Source organism: Erithacus rubecula (genome assembly GCF_903797595.1).
Source record: "Erithacus rubecula genome assembly, chromosome: 3".
Classification (NCBI taxonomy): Eukaryota; Metazoa; Chordata; class Aves; order Passeriformes; family Muscicapidae; genus Erithacus; species Erithacus rubecula.
Genome location: NC_136689.1, coordinates 90188608 through 90203681, shown reverse-complemented (window position 1 = coordinate 90203681; position 15074 = coordinate 90188608).

Below are 15074 nucleotides of genomic sequence, written 5' to 3'. Positions count from 1 at the left end.
TGAAATATGCAATTTCCAAACATTATATCTAATATTAACATTTGGAAAATGTGACATATTGTTATTTAAAACGAGAACAACCAAAATCTGTGAAAAGGAAATCCTACTTTAAAGGGTGTGTAAAAGTAACTTTCAATGGATGAAAATCTTTCTTTTAAACCAAATCAATGGCAGTATCTGAAAAGCCATCTCACTACCATCTTTTATCTAACTCATGATTTTCCTAATTTCCTATGTAAATATGGAAGATCACATCTTATTTTTGTTCTATTTTACAGAACAAAAGTTATTTTGAAAGTTTCACTTTTCTTGTCCAAAGATTAAATCTGGAAGTGAATTCAAACACATCCAGGAAACCACAAATGGTAACTTTTAATAAATTTCTGGCTTCCACAGTAAATAAATTAATTATCTTGGATTAAACCAGAGTGGAGATTTTTTGAGGGAGATACATACCATAACCATAACATCCAGTATCTAATTTATAACTGAAATATTTGGAAGTATGGACCAAAATATGAAACAGTGAAAGGGAAAAAAAAAAAAAAAGAAGTCTGTCAAATTTTGATTTTTTGATGGGAAAGAAAATGCTTCAGCTTACATTTCTCACATTTGTTGGAATATTGTTCTTCTTCCTTGCTGTTCCTTGTCCTCCTGACAATGTCCTGAAGTGTTTGAGTCTCCAGAATTTCATGTCAAAGGTCTAGTACAGAGAGATGTCATGCCAAAAGCAGATGATCCCTTTTCAGTTCATGGATCCTGACAGCTTACACTGAACCTGGGTTTGTTCCAGCAGCACTGCACTTAATCTCTGTCCTTCCTCTTGTGTAGTGTTCCAGCAGGGAGTTTTTCTCCTTCACCTTTCAATCAATATTTTAAAATTTGGCAATTGTGCCGTTGGTGTTGCAGGTAGAAACAAGGATTTTCAGGAGGCTTCTGACAGTTTATTGCTTTATGGAATATTGAATGGCATTTTCCCCCAGAAGAGAGCTATTTCTCTCTCAGATTTAAATTTTCTGACTCTTTTCTTCAAGATACTTAAGCACTTCAATAATTACTATTATTTCTTATAATGACAATAATATTTTGCTGCTAAACTAAAATGTCTAAAATGATGGTGTTAACACCTGTCAGAGACCTTTTCCAAGTGCAGATACTGAAGCTGGTGTCCCGCACCTTTGTCTTCAAAGGCCAGGAGATGAATGAAAAGGAAATTATAAACATGATAAAAGAAACACTTAAGTATCAGTAAATACTGTTGGTAAAGCTAAGTATCAGTTCTGGTTTTGCCTGGAGTATAATTAATTTTCTTCTCCATCAGGTGTCTGAATACTTGCCTGACTACAGGAAGCAGCAAAATTCCTTGTTTCCTTTTGTATGTGTGGCTTTTGCTTTTCCTGTTAAAGTGTTATTGTCTCAATCCTTGAGTATTTTTCCAGCTTTTACCCTCTGATTCACTCCCTGACCCCACTGGTGAAGGAATGAGCTGCATGGTCTTTAGTTGCTGGCTGGGGTTAAACCATAACAGCATCTGACTATAAGCAGTGTGCAAAATCTTTCAAAGCTACCTCAGTCATACTTAGATTTGCATGGATACATATGCATAACCTACTTGACATCCAGTTCCAGACACCTCTTTCAACCCTTTGGATCCAGTTGTAGAGATTCCTATGTTTTGTTTTAAGGATCTTGGTTAAAAGCCAAGATTTTAGAATGAAGATTTTTCTTTGATTTCAACCTATTTGAAACTTACATTAGAGCATTAGAGCAGGGTAGTTCTTTTCAATGGGTGTGTATTCATGTTTAGCTGGCATTATGTTGTTCTTCATGCCTTGCTGGAAGTGTAAGCCAAGCTCTTTGCTACAGAGCTAATTTATTAGCTCAGATCATAAAGGATTATGTTATAGCAGGTTCTGAGCCGAACATTGCGCACATGCTAATCTGGCGCCTGAGATTTTTCCCTCCTGACAACATGATTGAGCCCATTTTATCTGGAAATGCTTTTTGGTCTGGAATAGTGAGTAATGATCACTTGGCAAGAGAACTCTTTCAGTGAAATATAATAGAAATAATTTTGTGCAGAACTATCTAAGCAACAATCCTCTACATCCAATTCAATAGAGTATGACATCTTGTTATCATTGTAACAGCAAAACCATGATCATTTCAATTCATAAATGGGGGTTAAATAGAAATAGATTATGTTTTACTTCTAACTTGTCAAGTCCCTAGGAACTCTCATAGGGACAGAAAAGATTATAATGAGTGTTTTTCTTTCCCTTTGAAATGGTCTGGTATTGGTAACGTGGCATCCATGGAAAGGGAAGTTGCTCAGAGTTCCATCAGGATTTGTCTCTTCTCTCACTCAGTGCATACCAGCCTTACCCCACAGATACTTCAGTGTCCAAAATACTCTGTACACCTTTACTCTGTAAAGGGTGCCCTAAATTAAGGTATATTAATCTAGATAAAAAGAATTCTGTATTCAGAAGAGTATTTTTTTCCTTCTGTGTCCCCCCAGGATTTTTTAAGTCTTTAACCATTTCTTTGTTCTTACCATATAACAAAATTCATTCTTAACTTTAAACACTTAGTTCATTGCTTTTATTTTTTCCTCTAGATGCAGAGAGTGGAGAAATTTTACAAACCATAAAGGAAAAGTTTCAAAACTTTTAGTTAAGAATTTTTAAGCAGAGTGAAACCGAACTATTTAAACCTATATATACAACCTAATTATTTTCAGTGGCCTTAAGTAGTGAAAAGAAACACTGAAATTCTAGCTTACAAAATGAATTTGATGCAAATTTGTGTCCTACCATTGAAAATTGGATAATTTTTCATCTCTCCATCTCCCATTCATCTCAAAGAAAATTTGAGAAGTATCCTATTACATTCAGCATATGTATACCTTGGGGCATAAGTGCCACATCAGCACTCTAGTGATTTATGCAGCTAGTGGTGTTATGTATGAGTAAACAAGCTGAAGAAATTTTTAGCTAATTGTTTGTTTATATTTCTTGGCATATTTTTAAGAGAAGCAATTAAAATGTCAACATAATTAATTCTTTTCCTTGTAGCTGAAAAAGAAAACTAGGAAGGAGAAAGTTTATTTCCATGCCAGTCCTTGCCTTTCAAACCAGTGAAAGTTTGCTGCCCATGGGGTTTTATCTGTAATGTTTCAAAATTGACATGTGTCTTCCTTTTCTCTATGTCATAGTATTTAAAGAATATATTGACTTCTTAAAAGGCAAAATCCAAAAATGGATTATACATAGAAGTAATCCTCCCTACCAACTCAGAAGAATGGGAGAATGTTGTGCTGAACACAAGATAAAAAATTGATTTCCTTATTAAAACTTGTTGGAGGTAGATTGTGAAAAAGTAAACATTGTATTTCCTGCTTTCTGGTGGTTTGTATTCACCATCAGATTTTTTCTTGTGTATTCATTGTTAGGTGTACAAAACTATAAATTAACAACTATGTTTATGAGAACTATGGTATGTGTAGACCATGAATCCCTGCAGAAATCTGTGGGCATTTAACAACAACAACAAAAGGATTAAATAGCATTTTAGTAGGAAATTAAATGTACATTAACACCATTCAATATTGTTATTCAAAATGAAGAAAAAAAAAAATTGTGGGGAATATCAACAAGAGAAAATCCAATCTGACGCTGGTGGACTATGCAATGGTGCAAAACAAGTATATATTTCTTTCATCCACTCAAGGAGTTACTTGTGTATCTGTCATGCTTTCATAAGCATTTTCTATTTCCTCACAGTATCCCTTGTGCCTGGAGTGGTTTACATACCTAAAAACAGGCAAACCCTTACTGGTATTTCCCAAGTGCTGAAGCAGATTTTCCGTTTTGTAGAATCAGTACAATCTATTAGAAAGTTGAGAAAACTTTGCTATAAATCCACCTGCACCTTCAAGCACTAAAGTGATTAATGTCTGTCCCTATAAGCTCATTTATCATATAATAAAATATTGCTTAAACCAGATGAGATGTAGAAACGTTTCCCAATATTTCTGCCTTTTAACAGAGAGCTGTCACCTATCTAAAGGAGCCTGTGATCTCAGCCTGTGGGCTGCTCTCCATGAAGGTGTTTAGCTGGGTGTGGTGGCAGGTACATTGTCACAGCTGACCTCAATGGGGATCTGGTCAGGACTTGCCAGAGACCCTCTCAAGATGTGGCAGAGGACTCAGCCATAAAGTCAATAATCCCTCATTGTTTCCCTGTGACCATCATGACTCAGAGTTCCCTCCCCAGGTGTGGTCTCTTGGGGCAGACTCCCCCCAGGTCACTGCAAAGAGCCATGCTTTTTTATCTGTTTGCACAAGTGTGGGATACTGGTGAAAACCAGGGAAAAAGCAGGTTGGATTTTCTCAGGCTGCTCAAAGGGAAACATAAGAGAAAGAATTAATAACTAAGCTAGCACCTACTGTGCATAGAAGAGTATGTGGGAAATGTGATGTTTTGGTAAAAGCAGATTTACGAGGGGTGTTACCTTCCTTGCACCAATGAAATCAAGCCTTTCCACAGTTCCACGAACTACTCTATAAAAGTGTTCTTGCCTCTTTAATAAAGGCCTTTTGCTTTTGCTTCTTTTCTGCCTCAGAAGAAAGCCATGTTGCTATATTTTTTGCTGCATCCTAGCTCGATAGCAACAGCACAAGAGCTTAGGGATGGGACCAGAGTGGCTGTGGTGCAGAACACTCTGCCTGGCTTAAATCCTGCTCAAAAGGGATGTCAAGGTCAGGTGAATCACCAGCCCACAGTCTGATAACAAGCAAAAAGAGAAAAGCAAAACTCCAGCACTGATTGCAAGAATGGAGTTTAAATTTTCCCAGGTATTCGTTTCTCCTGGAAGAAAGATCACAACTGGAAGACATTCAAATTTCTCTCCGTGCTGCATCTGAAACTAGAGTGCCAGCAGAAAAATGAAGAAGGGGTGACTGTATTCTCTTGATTTGTGTTAACCTGAGCGGATGAGGCTTGCTGTGAAGCACAGTTCACACGACACATAAAGGCAGGAACTAAAGGAAGCAGTGACAAAATGAATCCATTTCAACCTTCTGGAAATCGTTCTATTGCACTTTAGTGGTTCCATTTTTCCCATTGTGACATCAGTAAAATGAATTCACTGAGACATGGCATTTGACTCATGATGCTTTTTATTTTCACAAAGAGGTAAAATGAATGACGTAACGCAATTGTGTTTCAAACCAGCATCACAGCTGTGTGCATCTTTCAATCTAATAGCTAATTCATCCTTATAGATTTTTTGGAAACACAATAATTTATGCTAAACTGAGGCAATCTTTTCTGAAGTTAAATACTGGATTTTTGCAATGACATGTCCTATATAATATTTTTTAAAATTATTTTACATCAATCTTTTTTTTTTTCCTAAAATTAGTACACCAAATGTTGAAAAATGAGCATTGCCACTCATAGGAAACACAGTAGCCTAGAACATGTGACAGTAAAAGTTATACCACTTAATTTTATCACTTTTGGGGGTTTTTTTGCATTAAGAGAAGACTCTCTGAAAAATAAGAAGCCTCATTTTAGGTCATTTTAGGATGTATATATATATATTTTAATTATTTTTTTAACCTTAAATAACAAGCCTTTCTCATTTGAGTGATTCTGCTGGAGTTTCACAGGAAGGCAAGGTCTGCCTATGTCTTCACATTGTATTGGAGTCACTGCAGCTGAAAAGAATGGGGCATCCCCTAGAGATAAGATGAAAATTTCTACATTCATTTACAAAAAAAATTATCTTTGACCCAAGATTCACTCTTGAGGGTAATAGTTTGGCTTTTCCAGTGGCATGCATTTATTGTGAGGAGAGAGACCAGTTCATAGAATAACAGTGGGAAAATTCTGTGAAGGTATTGAAGATAAAAAGTGAAAGTTTGAATGCAATTGAGAATTATAGGGGAATTAAGAAACAGAGAAAAACATAGATCTGGGATTTCTAATTAGGATTTCTGGTTAGATGAGCTGTATTTATCCTTTATCAGTCCTACATTATTTAGAAACATAAAGACAAATCAAGCAGGCAAACTATGTGAATTTGGTCATGCCTCGTTTGAATAAAGTAGATCAATTTTTAATGCTCTTAGTGTTAACTGATCATTTACTCCAATAAAATGGAGTCATCAAACAGACACCAATCAACTCCAAATTTGCCTTATAACATTGCACTTTCATGCAATTTAACACACAACATACAGTTACACTACTTTGATGTTACCAAGCACCTACAGAATATATTTTATCCTTTTCAGAGAAATATCTAATCACTGACTTTATTTATCTAATTGGAAATGCCCAAAAAGATAATTATGTTTGAAGTATTTCATTATTCAAAATGGAGTTTATTTAAATAAAAAGGGATAAGCAGCCAAACCCTGCCAAAGAAATCACAATGCAATAGATGTCTTGAAAGCATGTGGATTTATTCAATAAGCTTTTATATATGGTTACATATGATTTTTAGATTAGTTTTTATTTTCTCCCTATTCAGGCAAATACCCATTGATCTACATTCTTCTTTACTTCACGCTGCTTTACTAAGAGGAACAATAATAATGAACTATAAATCATGAACTATAAACTATTATTGCTGTCATAAAGTCAGGATATTGATTTAATAACTTCAGCTGTAATCACTCTCCAATACAGATTCTGATTTACAGACTCCATTAGTTCTGCCAAGGCAGAAAGAAAGGTGTGAAATACAAATTTAAGATTCAGGAGCACTGAACGGTTTGATGATTTGGAGCCAAGTAAAACCAGAAAGCTGTTGAAACATCTACACCCTAAGGATAAGGTGAAAAGAGCAGGAGAGATGCACATGCTCTTAATGTAGCTCAATGTAATTCTGAACAGACACACTCTGTGCTCATATGTACATCTATGTGTAGACATACCTACAGTATTCTGTGTGTTCTGATGAATAGTGTAGGCTTGCTGATAACCTGTCCTCAGAATATTAGTATAAATGCAATACATAATTCTCTAGCATGCAATTTTGACAATAATTTTTCTTACAGCAATTGTAATTCTCCCTACTAATGATTTTCCCAAAGTCTGAACATTGCACAGGAGGAAATCGTTCTGACACACTTTGATAGAAGGTCTGTGAAGAAAAGGTAAAAATCCCTTTCCTTGTATGTATTTCACTGGAAACATTCCAACCTTTCCAACTCAAACCACTCTGTGATTCTTTGATTCTATTTTTGCCTATAAGTTTGATTCTCCCCATTGCCATTCTGCATAAAACCTGTGTTGGGTGGGAAGAATTAGAGGGATTGATTGCATCCAGATAATATTTTGAAGCTTCTGCCCAAGTCAAGAGGAGAGGGATGCCTCTGAAGGAATAAAAATCTCTAAACTGCTAACAGTCTTGTGAGAAAGGATGTAAGTTTAGGAGAATTATTTCTTATCTGGACTGATTTTGCTGTAACTATTCCTATTTCTGCAAGATTTTTCAACTTGCAGGATTATATTAATTAATTCACAGCTATAAAGAAATAAAATGTGTCACTTCATTCAATCTCATTTTTATATACAGGCAGCGTTCATTACTTCTCAAAGAGTGGATGTTGAGTGTGGTAGTCTTAGAGCTGCTCAGTCTGGATAGGCTACTGTGATTTTCATTTAATTGATCCTTCCATGGTTTTGTTAGAAGGGTTTGGGGCCAACTGTGATGTTACATTTGCAGGGTTTATGCAAAGATCAGCCATTCAGGCAAAATGTCACTAGGCTTAGCAATTGCCTCATGCTTTTCATATGCTTGTTGGCATGTGGGATTCTCATCAGGGATTTCAGATATTTCAGAGCAGATGTTTCTTATATCAGTGTGAAAATACTGCTTTGTCACTTGCAAGTTTTATTACTTTCAAAACAAAATATAGTGAGGAAGACATGAGGAAGTTGGTTACAAAGAAGATGCTGTGAGCAAATATTCAGACCAAAGCATTCCAAAGCCCAGCCATATTAAATCAGGGCTAATTCTCTCTCCTAACAAAACAGCAAGGTTTTCCATTCTCATCTAATTTGCTGCAAAGAAACAGAGCCTCTTTGTTCAAGCTTCACCTCTGCAGCTCCTTCCCTCTCAGGTGGCAAGAATTATCAGCATTTCAGCACAGTTTATCTACAAAAGTGCAATAGTATCTTTCTCATTTGCCAGAAACCAAAGAAAATCCTGACCCAAAAGTACATGCCTCCAAGATAATCCAACCCAGCTGAAGATCTGCTGATACCTGAGGAATCTTTTAGGGAAACTTGCCAGACAAAGCTACCAGAAGTTCAGGTTTTGATTATTTGTCTCTTTAAACAGCAAAGATTTATATCAATAGTAGTTGTTTGGGTTTTTTTTTTTAATTAGCACAACAATGACTGTAAGATTGGGCTCTGGATTGCCTTTGGGGCCTAGAAGAATCCTTTGACAAGATCCTGCTTTCTCAATAACCTAAATAATGCCCTGTTTTCAGGGATGTTCCTAATTAGGTGCAGTCTTCAGCTCTGAACATTGTTCTGTTACTGACTTCTGAAGCACTTCTCCAACAGCCCCTTCATGCACTCTCTGATGGTACAGACATGCCCTTTCTTGTTAGTGGCTTCAGGCCATTCGCCACAATAGTTAATGTACAGAAAAACATTAAAAACTTCCTGTAAGAGTAATCTAACAAAAAACCTGATTGCTAAAAGCATTGGGCCACATCTCACAATTTTACTTTACAAGATGCTATTTGGACAGAAGAATTATGTGCTGCAATTCGAAACATCATAACAGAGGAATTTTAGGCATGGAGGTCTGAAAATAGTAGAGAGCTTCACATGACCTGATTCTAAAAATCCTGAAAGATCAGAAGGTGTCTGGAGAGGATGTTCCTGCATGGCTGATGTTCCAGCCATCAGTAAACCTGTCACTAGGGCCCTCTTCTCTCTGACTCAACCCTCTTGCATGCTGAGCTGCTATGCCAGAATCCACTCAGAGCTGCCTGCAGGCACTGAATTTTGGTGTGATTTGGATACAAAGGTTTAATATTGTCTAGGAGTTCATTATAAGTTGTGACAAACTGTAGTTGTCAAGGCTTTCTACAGTCAAAGAAATCTGGGTGATTTCAGACATAAGCAACATAAGCAGAGTTCTCCTATTTATTGTACTTTTAGAATAAGGTTATCTTATATTCCCTGAACTGGAAATAAATATCTGTTGACCATTTATTTTATACAGTTGGATTTCTTGTTTCTTCATCCAGATTACAAAAGGCAGGTCTGCGTGGTAGGCCTAAATAAAGTTTCTAGAGCATTGTTTTGTATCTCCATCAGAATGGTGGTGAAAACAGGTCACTAATTTTTTCCCAAGGCTTTCAGTAGCTTCACTGTTTTGCAATGATTCAAGTTAGCTTATTGATTTTTACCTAATAGTGCCTATTACGTGCTATTTTGGGTTATCAGTTCTTTAGTTTGTCTTCTATTTTTCATCATTCACTAATTTCAGATCTTCATATACCAGTTATTTGGGAAAAAATGAAATTCTCTCTTTTACTGAAACTCTCTAAGCACTTCAGTGTAAGATAAGAATATACCATTAACATCTTGGCATCTTCCATTTTGGCTTCATAATATCTTCCAAAACTTATTTCTCAATTCAGTAGTATATATGAATTGGTTGAAGCAAAACTTATTTGACATAAACCACTTGAAAGATAAATCAAATAAACAACCAAACCAATGCTAGTAATAGTCTTGTTACCTGAAACTCTTTTTTCATATGACAGCATCAATCAAAATGCAAAATATGTTAAAATCCTGAAGCCACAAATCCCTATAGCATTTATATGCAGCAGAAAAAAAAACAAAAACAAAAACAAAACAAACTAAAAGACAAAACAAAAAATACCAAAATCCTGTTCAAGCCTTTGTAATCTTACTCCTATTCAAAAGGGTTACTTTGCATCAGCTACAGAACTGACAAAAGGTAGAGCAACTTCCTGAAGACAGTTCTCCTAAGAAGAGCCTAGAACAATCACCACCCTATTATTTTCAGAACTGTAATTATTTCCAAGAGATTAATAGTGCACACAAAAAAGAACACTGCATCAATTATGATACAATACCTTTTTATTACTGGATCATCTTTGTGCAGAAACAGCATTAAGAGCATTAATTGCATGATAGTTTTTTCATTAATGCAGTATGAACATTGTGTAATTTAACTATTTCAAATAAAACAGCTTCCCAGCAAGACTCCTAACATAGACACAACTCTTTCCTAGGTCTGAGTGGATATCTTGTAGACTGAAATCAACAAAACAGAATAAAATATCATGGAGGCTGACTACTGACTGTAATCACAATCCTGAAGTGCGAGCCTTGCAATCCCTAGGAGCTAAATATTTCAGCAAATTTAGAGGGTTCATTCTAACTTTTTATTTTCACTATTCATTTTCATTTGCCTTGTTACACTAGGCTACAATTCTGGGAGCAAGTCCCTGCTGCATCAGGGGGGAAAATTAACATAAAAGGATACTGAGTCATTGAGACCTCGTGGTCTTCTTGAAGTGATGGCAATAATTATCAGAAGAAATTAAGGATGCTCCCCCCTCATTCTTCCAACCAGGTGTTGGAGACTGAAATGTTAAATGTTAGTGACTCAAAAAATCAGCCATTTGCACAGGCAGCAGGTGGTCTGGCTGAAAGGAGGAGAGTTTGTGTGTGTGGTGGTGAAATCTCAGATCCACAAAGGACAGAGGGGGAGCACCCCCATCACCAGAGCATGACCAGCACAAACCAACCTTTGTGTAGCAACAGGCTTGTATTTACTGGGAAAATATATAAATACATGCAATACATCTGCAAAGACTTTTGCACAGTTACCATTTTGTAACATTTAATGTTGATTTTTAATGCAACAGATATAGCCAGCAAAATTAAATAAAAACATAAAAGAATGGTCTATGATTTGCTCAAATTACTTATAAACATTTCCATTTGAGTCTTGTAATACTGGTGCCAAGAAAATATCACAATGTCATTAAGTACTGAAATAACAGTGACATTTTGGGCAAGTCATGAATGATGATTTACAGAGCACTTTGAGCAGGCAGGGAAGCAGCTACTTGTATGTATCATTATCTCCTATTAGTAATGTACCAATTTTGAAAGAGGAATATTCATTGCCATAGCAATAACTTAATGACAGTTTTCAAAAACATCCCACTAGGAAAGAAGGTGATGGAGGACTGGCCTGATATCCCCTCTGTACCTTTCAAACTGCAGCTCTCCTGTTAAATTAATGTAATGCAGCACACAGCAACCACGAGTGTGGCTTTTCAGTTTTGAACATATCTTGTCAGCGTGACTTTATTTTGCTTTTGTCACAGTGGCTCGTGATGAGACAGGAAACCAGGAGGAAGAAATTGTAACAAAGGTGGAGTGTTGAAATTTATATAGAAGAGAAATCTGAGAAGAGAGGAAAATGGAGAGGAGGAAGTATAATGTATAAATGTACAAGCACCTCTGGATAAAAGGAGTAGCATGGGGAAGGATGACGAGAGTGCACAGACCTGTGAAAGCAAAGCTGTGATGAGGCAATGAAGAGCACAAGCGCTGGCAGTGCAGATCAGGATTATAAATGAGATGGGGACTGAGGAGGAGGTATTTGCACAGAAGTGGTCTTGTTTTTCATCTTGGCAATCTGCAAACTCTTCCCTGAGGCCAAATTCTCACTTATACTTGACATGTGATTACGTCTCAGACACAAGAAATATATTGTAAATGGAACTCTGTTTTCAATGAAAGGCAGTTCCTAACAGCAGAAAAGCAGCAGCCTCTCCATTGGTAACAAACAGCAGAAGTGATCTTGTACTTCTTCACTAAGAATGCAGCTGATGGGACATCAGCACCTGGGAATGTGGGTTAGCTGACACCTTGCATATTCCCCAAACTCTTAAGTAAATCAATGTATTGTTAGGATATTTATTTAAAAATAGCCATAGAGCTTTCCCCCTTACCAGGATAGTAACATTGAAAAAAAATAGAAAAAACCTCATGTTGAGTTTTCCTCAAGTCCAAGCTGTGATGTAAAGTTGGCAGTTTGACTCCATGTTAAAAATGTTGAGAAGCCCTCACAGTCCAAACCATGTCACCCACACACATTACCAGGGAGGTAATATATTTTACAAAATTAATTCTTTATGATTTTTCATTCTAAGTCTCCTCTCTTGTAAGTGAAATTGAAAGGTCTTTTCTGTTTCACTTCATTTGGGTGGTTTGGTTTTTTTTGGGGGTGGGGGGGGAGAAGCATACTTTGAATGCTGTAGCCAAAGCTCAGTATCTTTCACTTTAGGGCTACCAGCTGAATCAGCAAGAGTTGAACCAGAGAAACAGAACGTATTTGCTGAATGGAGTTGTTTTTGTGCCCCTTCCCTTCAGGCTCACCACATAAAATGTCTTTTTGTTTCCATCTGATGCAATTTTTCTCATACATGTGAAGGAAATGCAAAGTGCAATCTAGTTTGGCAGTGTTGAAGATACATTGATTATAGAGAATATAATGAGTGATATATATCTGTTGAGATACATATTTCTTAGTTTCTTTGTCCAAATTCCTGCTGTTTGCCCAGTGGCACTGACATTTTTCTGATGTTTTTGTTAAAGCTTTCCTGGGAAGTTTATCCCATTTTTCCTAGTGCTCTTCAATCCAAGATATGCAGAGAATCTGCCCTGCCCTGCTCCGTCCCTCTAAGCCTTTAATTCAGCACCATATTGCAGCATCTGGACCCATGGAGAGTTTTCCCCCGATGGTTTTTGCTTTGTCCTCTAAGAAGTTGCTATGGGAACACAGTGAGGCACATCTGATAAATCCTTACAACATCACCCAATTGTTTTTAGGTCTAATAACTTCAGAAAGGCTTCAAAGGGTTGTTTTGGTTGGAAAATAAAAGAAAAACTAAGTACCAGTCATGGTCCTTTAGAACAAGGTACATCACCAGATGACAACTTATATCTACCAACATAACCTGTAGGGGGGGATTTAGCAAAGGAGAACTTAATAAAATATTTATTGGTCGGAAAGCTCACTTTATTCAGACAAATTGTGCTCAGAAAGGGCTCACTTCAAACAGAAAACTCAGCTTTGTGGGAACTGACCAGCAGGCTCACTGTAAATGAACAGTTCTGTCACACCTTAGCACAGACAGGACTCCAGTAACACTGTGGAAAGTAGGCAGCTTTTGTACCCTCAAGAAAATTTCCTTGCATGCAAGATAAAGAGCTTTTCAGGTATTTTTGGGGGGCTTTTGTTATGGAGAGGGGGTAGAGAAATCTTATGGGAACACAGTCTGTAGCTAGATTTGACAATTTCCTTCTCAGCAAGGCTTTTGGCTGTTGTGAGGCACCTGATAAAGCTAGCACTGTTAAATCTACACTTTTTTGCTTATGATGACACAATCTGTTCATGATGTAGAGTCATATTGATATCCTTAAAGGAAAATTTTTTATTTGTCCTGATTTTCTGTATCTTTAGTAGTTGAAAAGTATTTTTTTTATTCAAAAGACACAGTAAGGGAGTTCTCTTGTAGCATATCCCATTCCAACCTGCTCTGAGAACAGAAGCAGCATCAAACACTGAAAACATAAAGAGTTTCTGTTCAAATAAATAAACAAATTTTATCCAAAAAGCCAAGAAAAATATAACTAAACCAAATTTTCTACATGGCAGCAAAGTAATATCAGCTAATTGAGGATGCAACTTGTAATACTATTACTGTGAATACAGTTCACATCCTTGTAGTTTTATTGCATCAGTTTAGGGGTTTATTGTTGTTGTGACATGAAATTGACCATTCAAATTTGCTTTGGGCTGAAACAAGGCTTACAGAACACCACTTAGTGCCAACTGCATTTCTTTCCCTACGTCAACAGCAAAACATTCTTTTTCTCCTGGGTATTGTGCTGCGTGATTGGAGTTTACATAGGAGACAATAGCTGAATTTGAAGCTCATGCTGATAAAAACCAGCCATTCCAAATTTTTAAACATGGCTCAAAACATGGTCTCAAATTGTGGCAAATGCTGGGAAAAGTCTGGAGTAGAGCCCAGTCCTGCTGTTTTCCAGTTATTCCCTATTAGGGAAAGGTTAACAAGGGCTATGTTGTAAAGGAACATAAATTAGAACGGATTAAGGTTTCCCTGACTCCTCTGATAAGAGCCAGGGCCAGATCTGTGATGTAGGAAGCACAGAGCTTATCCAAACATGATCTTTGTTCTCTCCTGTGTCTGATGACATCTTGGAGGTAAGGACACTACAGCAAAGTGCTCAATAAACATCAGACACAACTGCTGCTCAGGTGCCTACTTGCACATTGTGCTCTGTGCAATTGTCACCTCATTTCCCTCAAACTTCTACTGCTCCATGTAATCAACACTAGCTTGATTTAAAAGCCACTTTCTGAAATTGTAAGTTTCAGTCTCAAGAAAATACTAAATCTAAATCAGGGTATTTGTCAGAATACTCCTGCAATTGTTTAGGCTGACTAATTCTCCTCCTTCTACCAAATCATCTCCTCATTTCAGTATCGTATTTTATCTGGAGGTTTCTCCTTCTCCCATAAATATTTCTGAGAGAAAGTTTGAACTATTCTTGAGTCAAGAGCAAAGAAACAACCAAGCTAAGCCATTCACAACTTATTTCCTCTGCTGTAAAAAGAGAAATACATATTTATGCTCTTGCTTTATTTAATGGAGAAATCATTCAGAGCAAAAAAAAAAAAAAAAGCCCAGGTTCATTAAGCACATCATTTGTCCAGAGTTAACCTTACAACTTTCCCTCTGGAGAAAGGATAGTGCCTTCTACATATGGTAAGATATTGCAGTTGAGTAGAGATCCTGGTAAATGAGCTTTCAGCTTTTCTATTAATAAGTTTGGTCACAACAGCTTTCATACTACTAATACAAAAAAGTTCCTGAAAAATTACAATGACTTCTTCAACAAAGCTACTTAGGGGAAAAAAAAAAAAAAAAAAAAAAAAAAAAAAAAAAAGC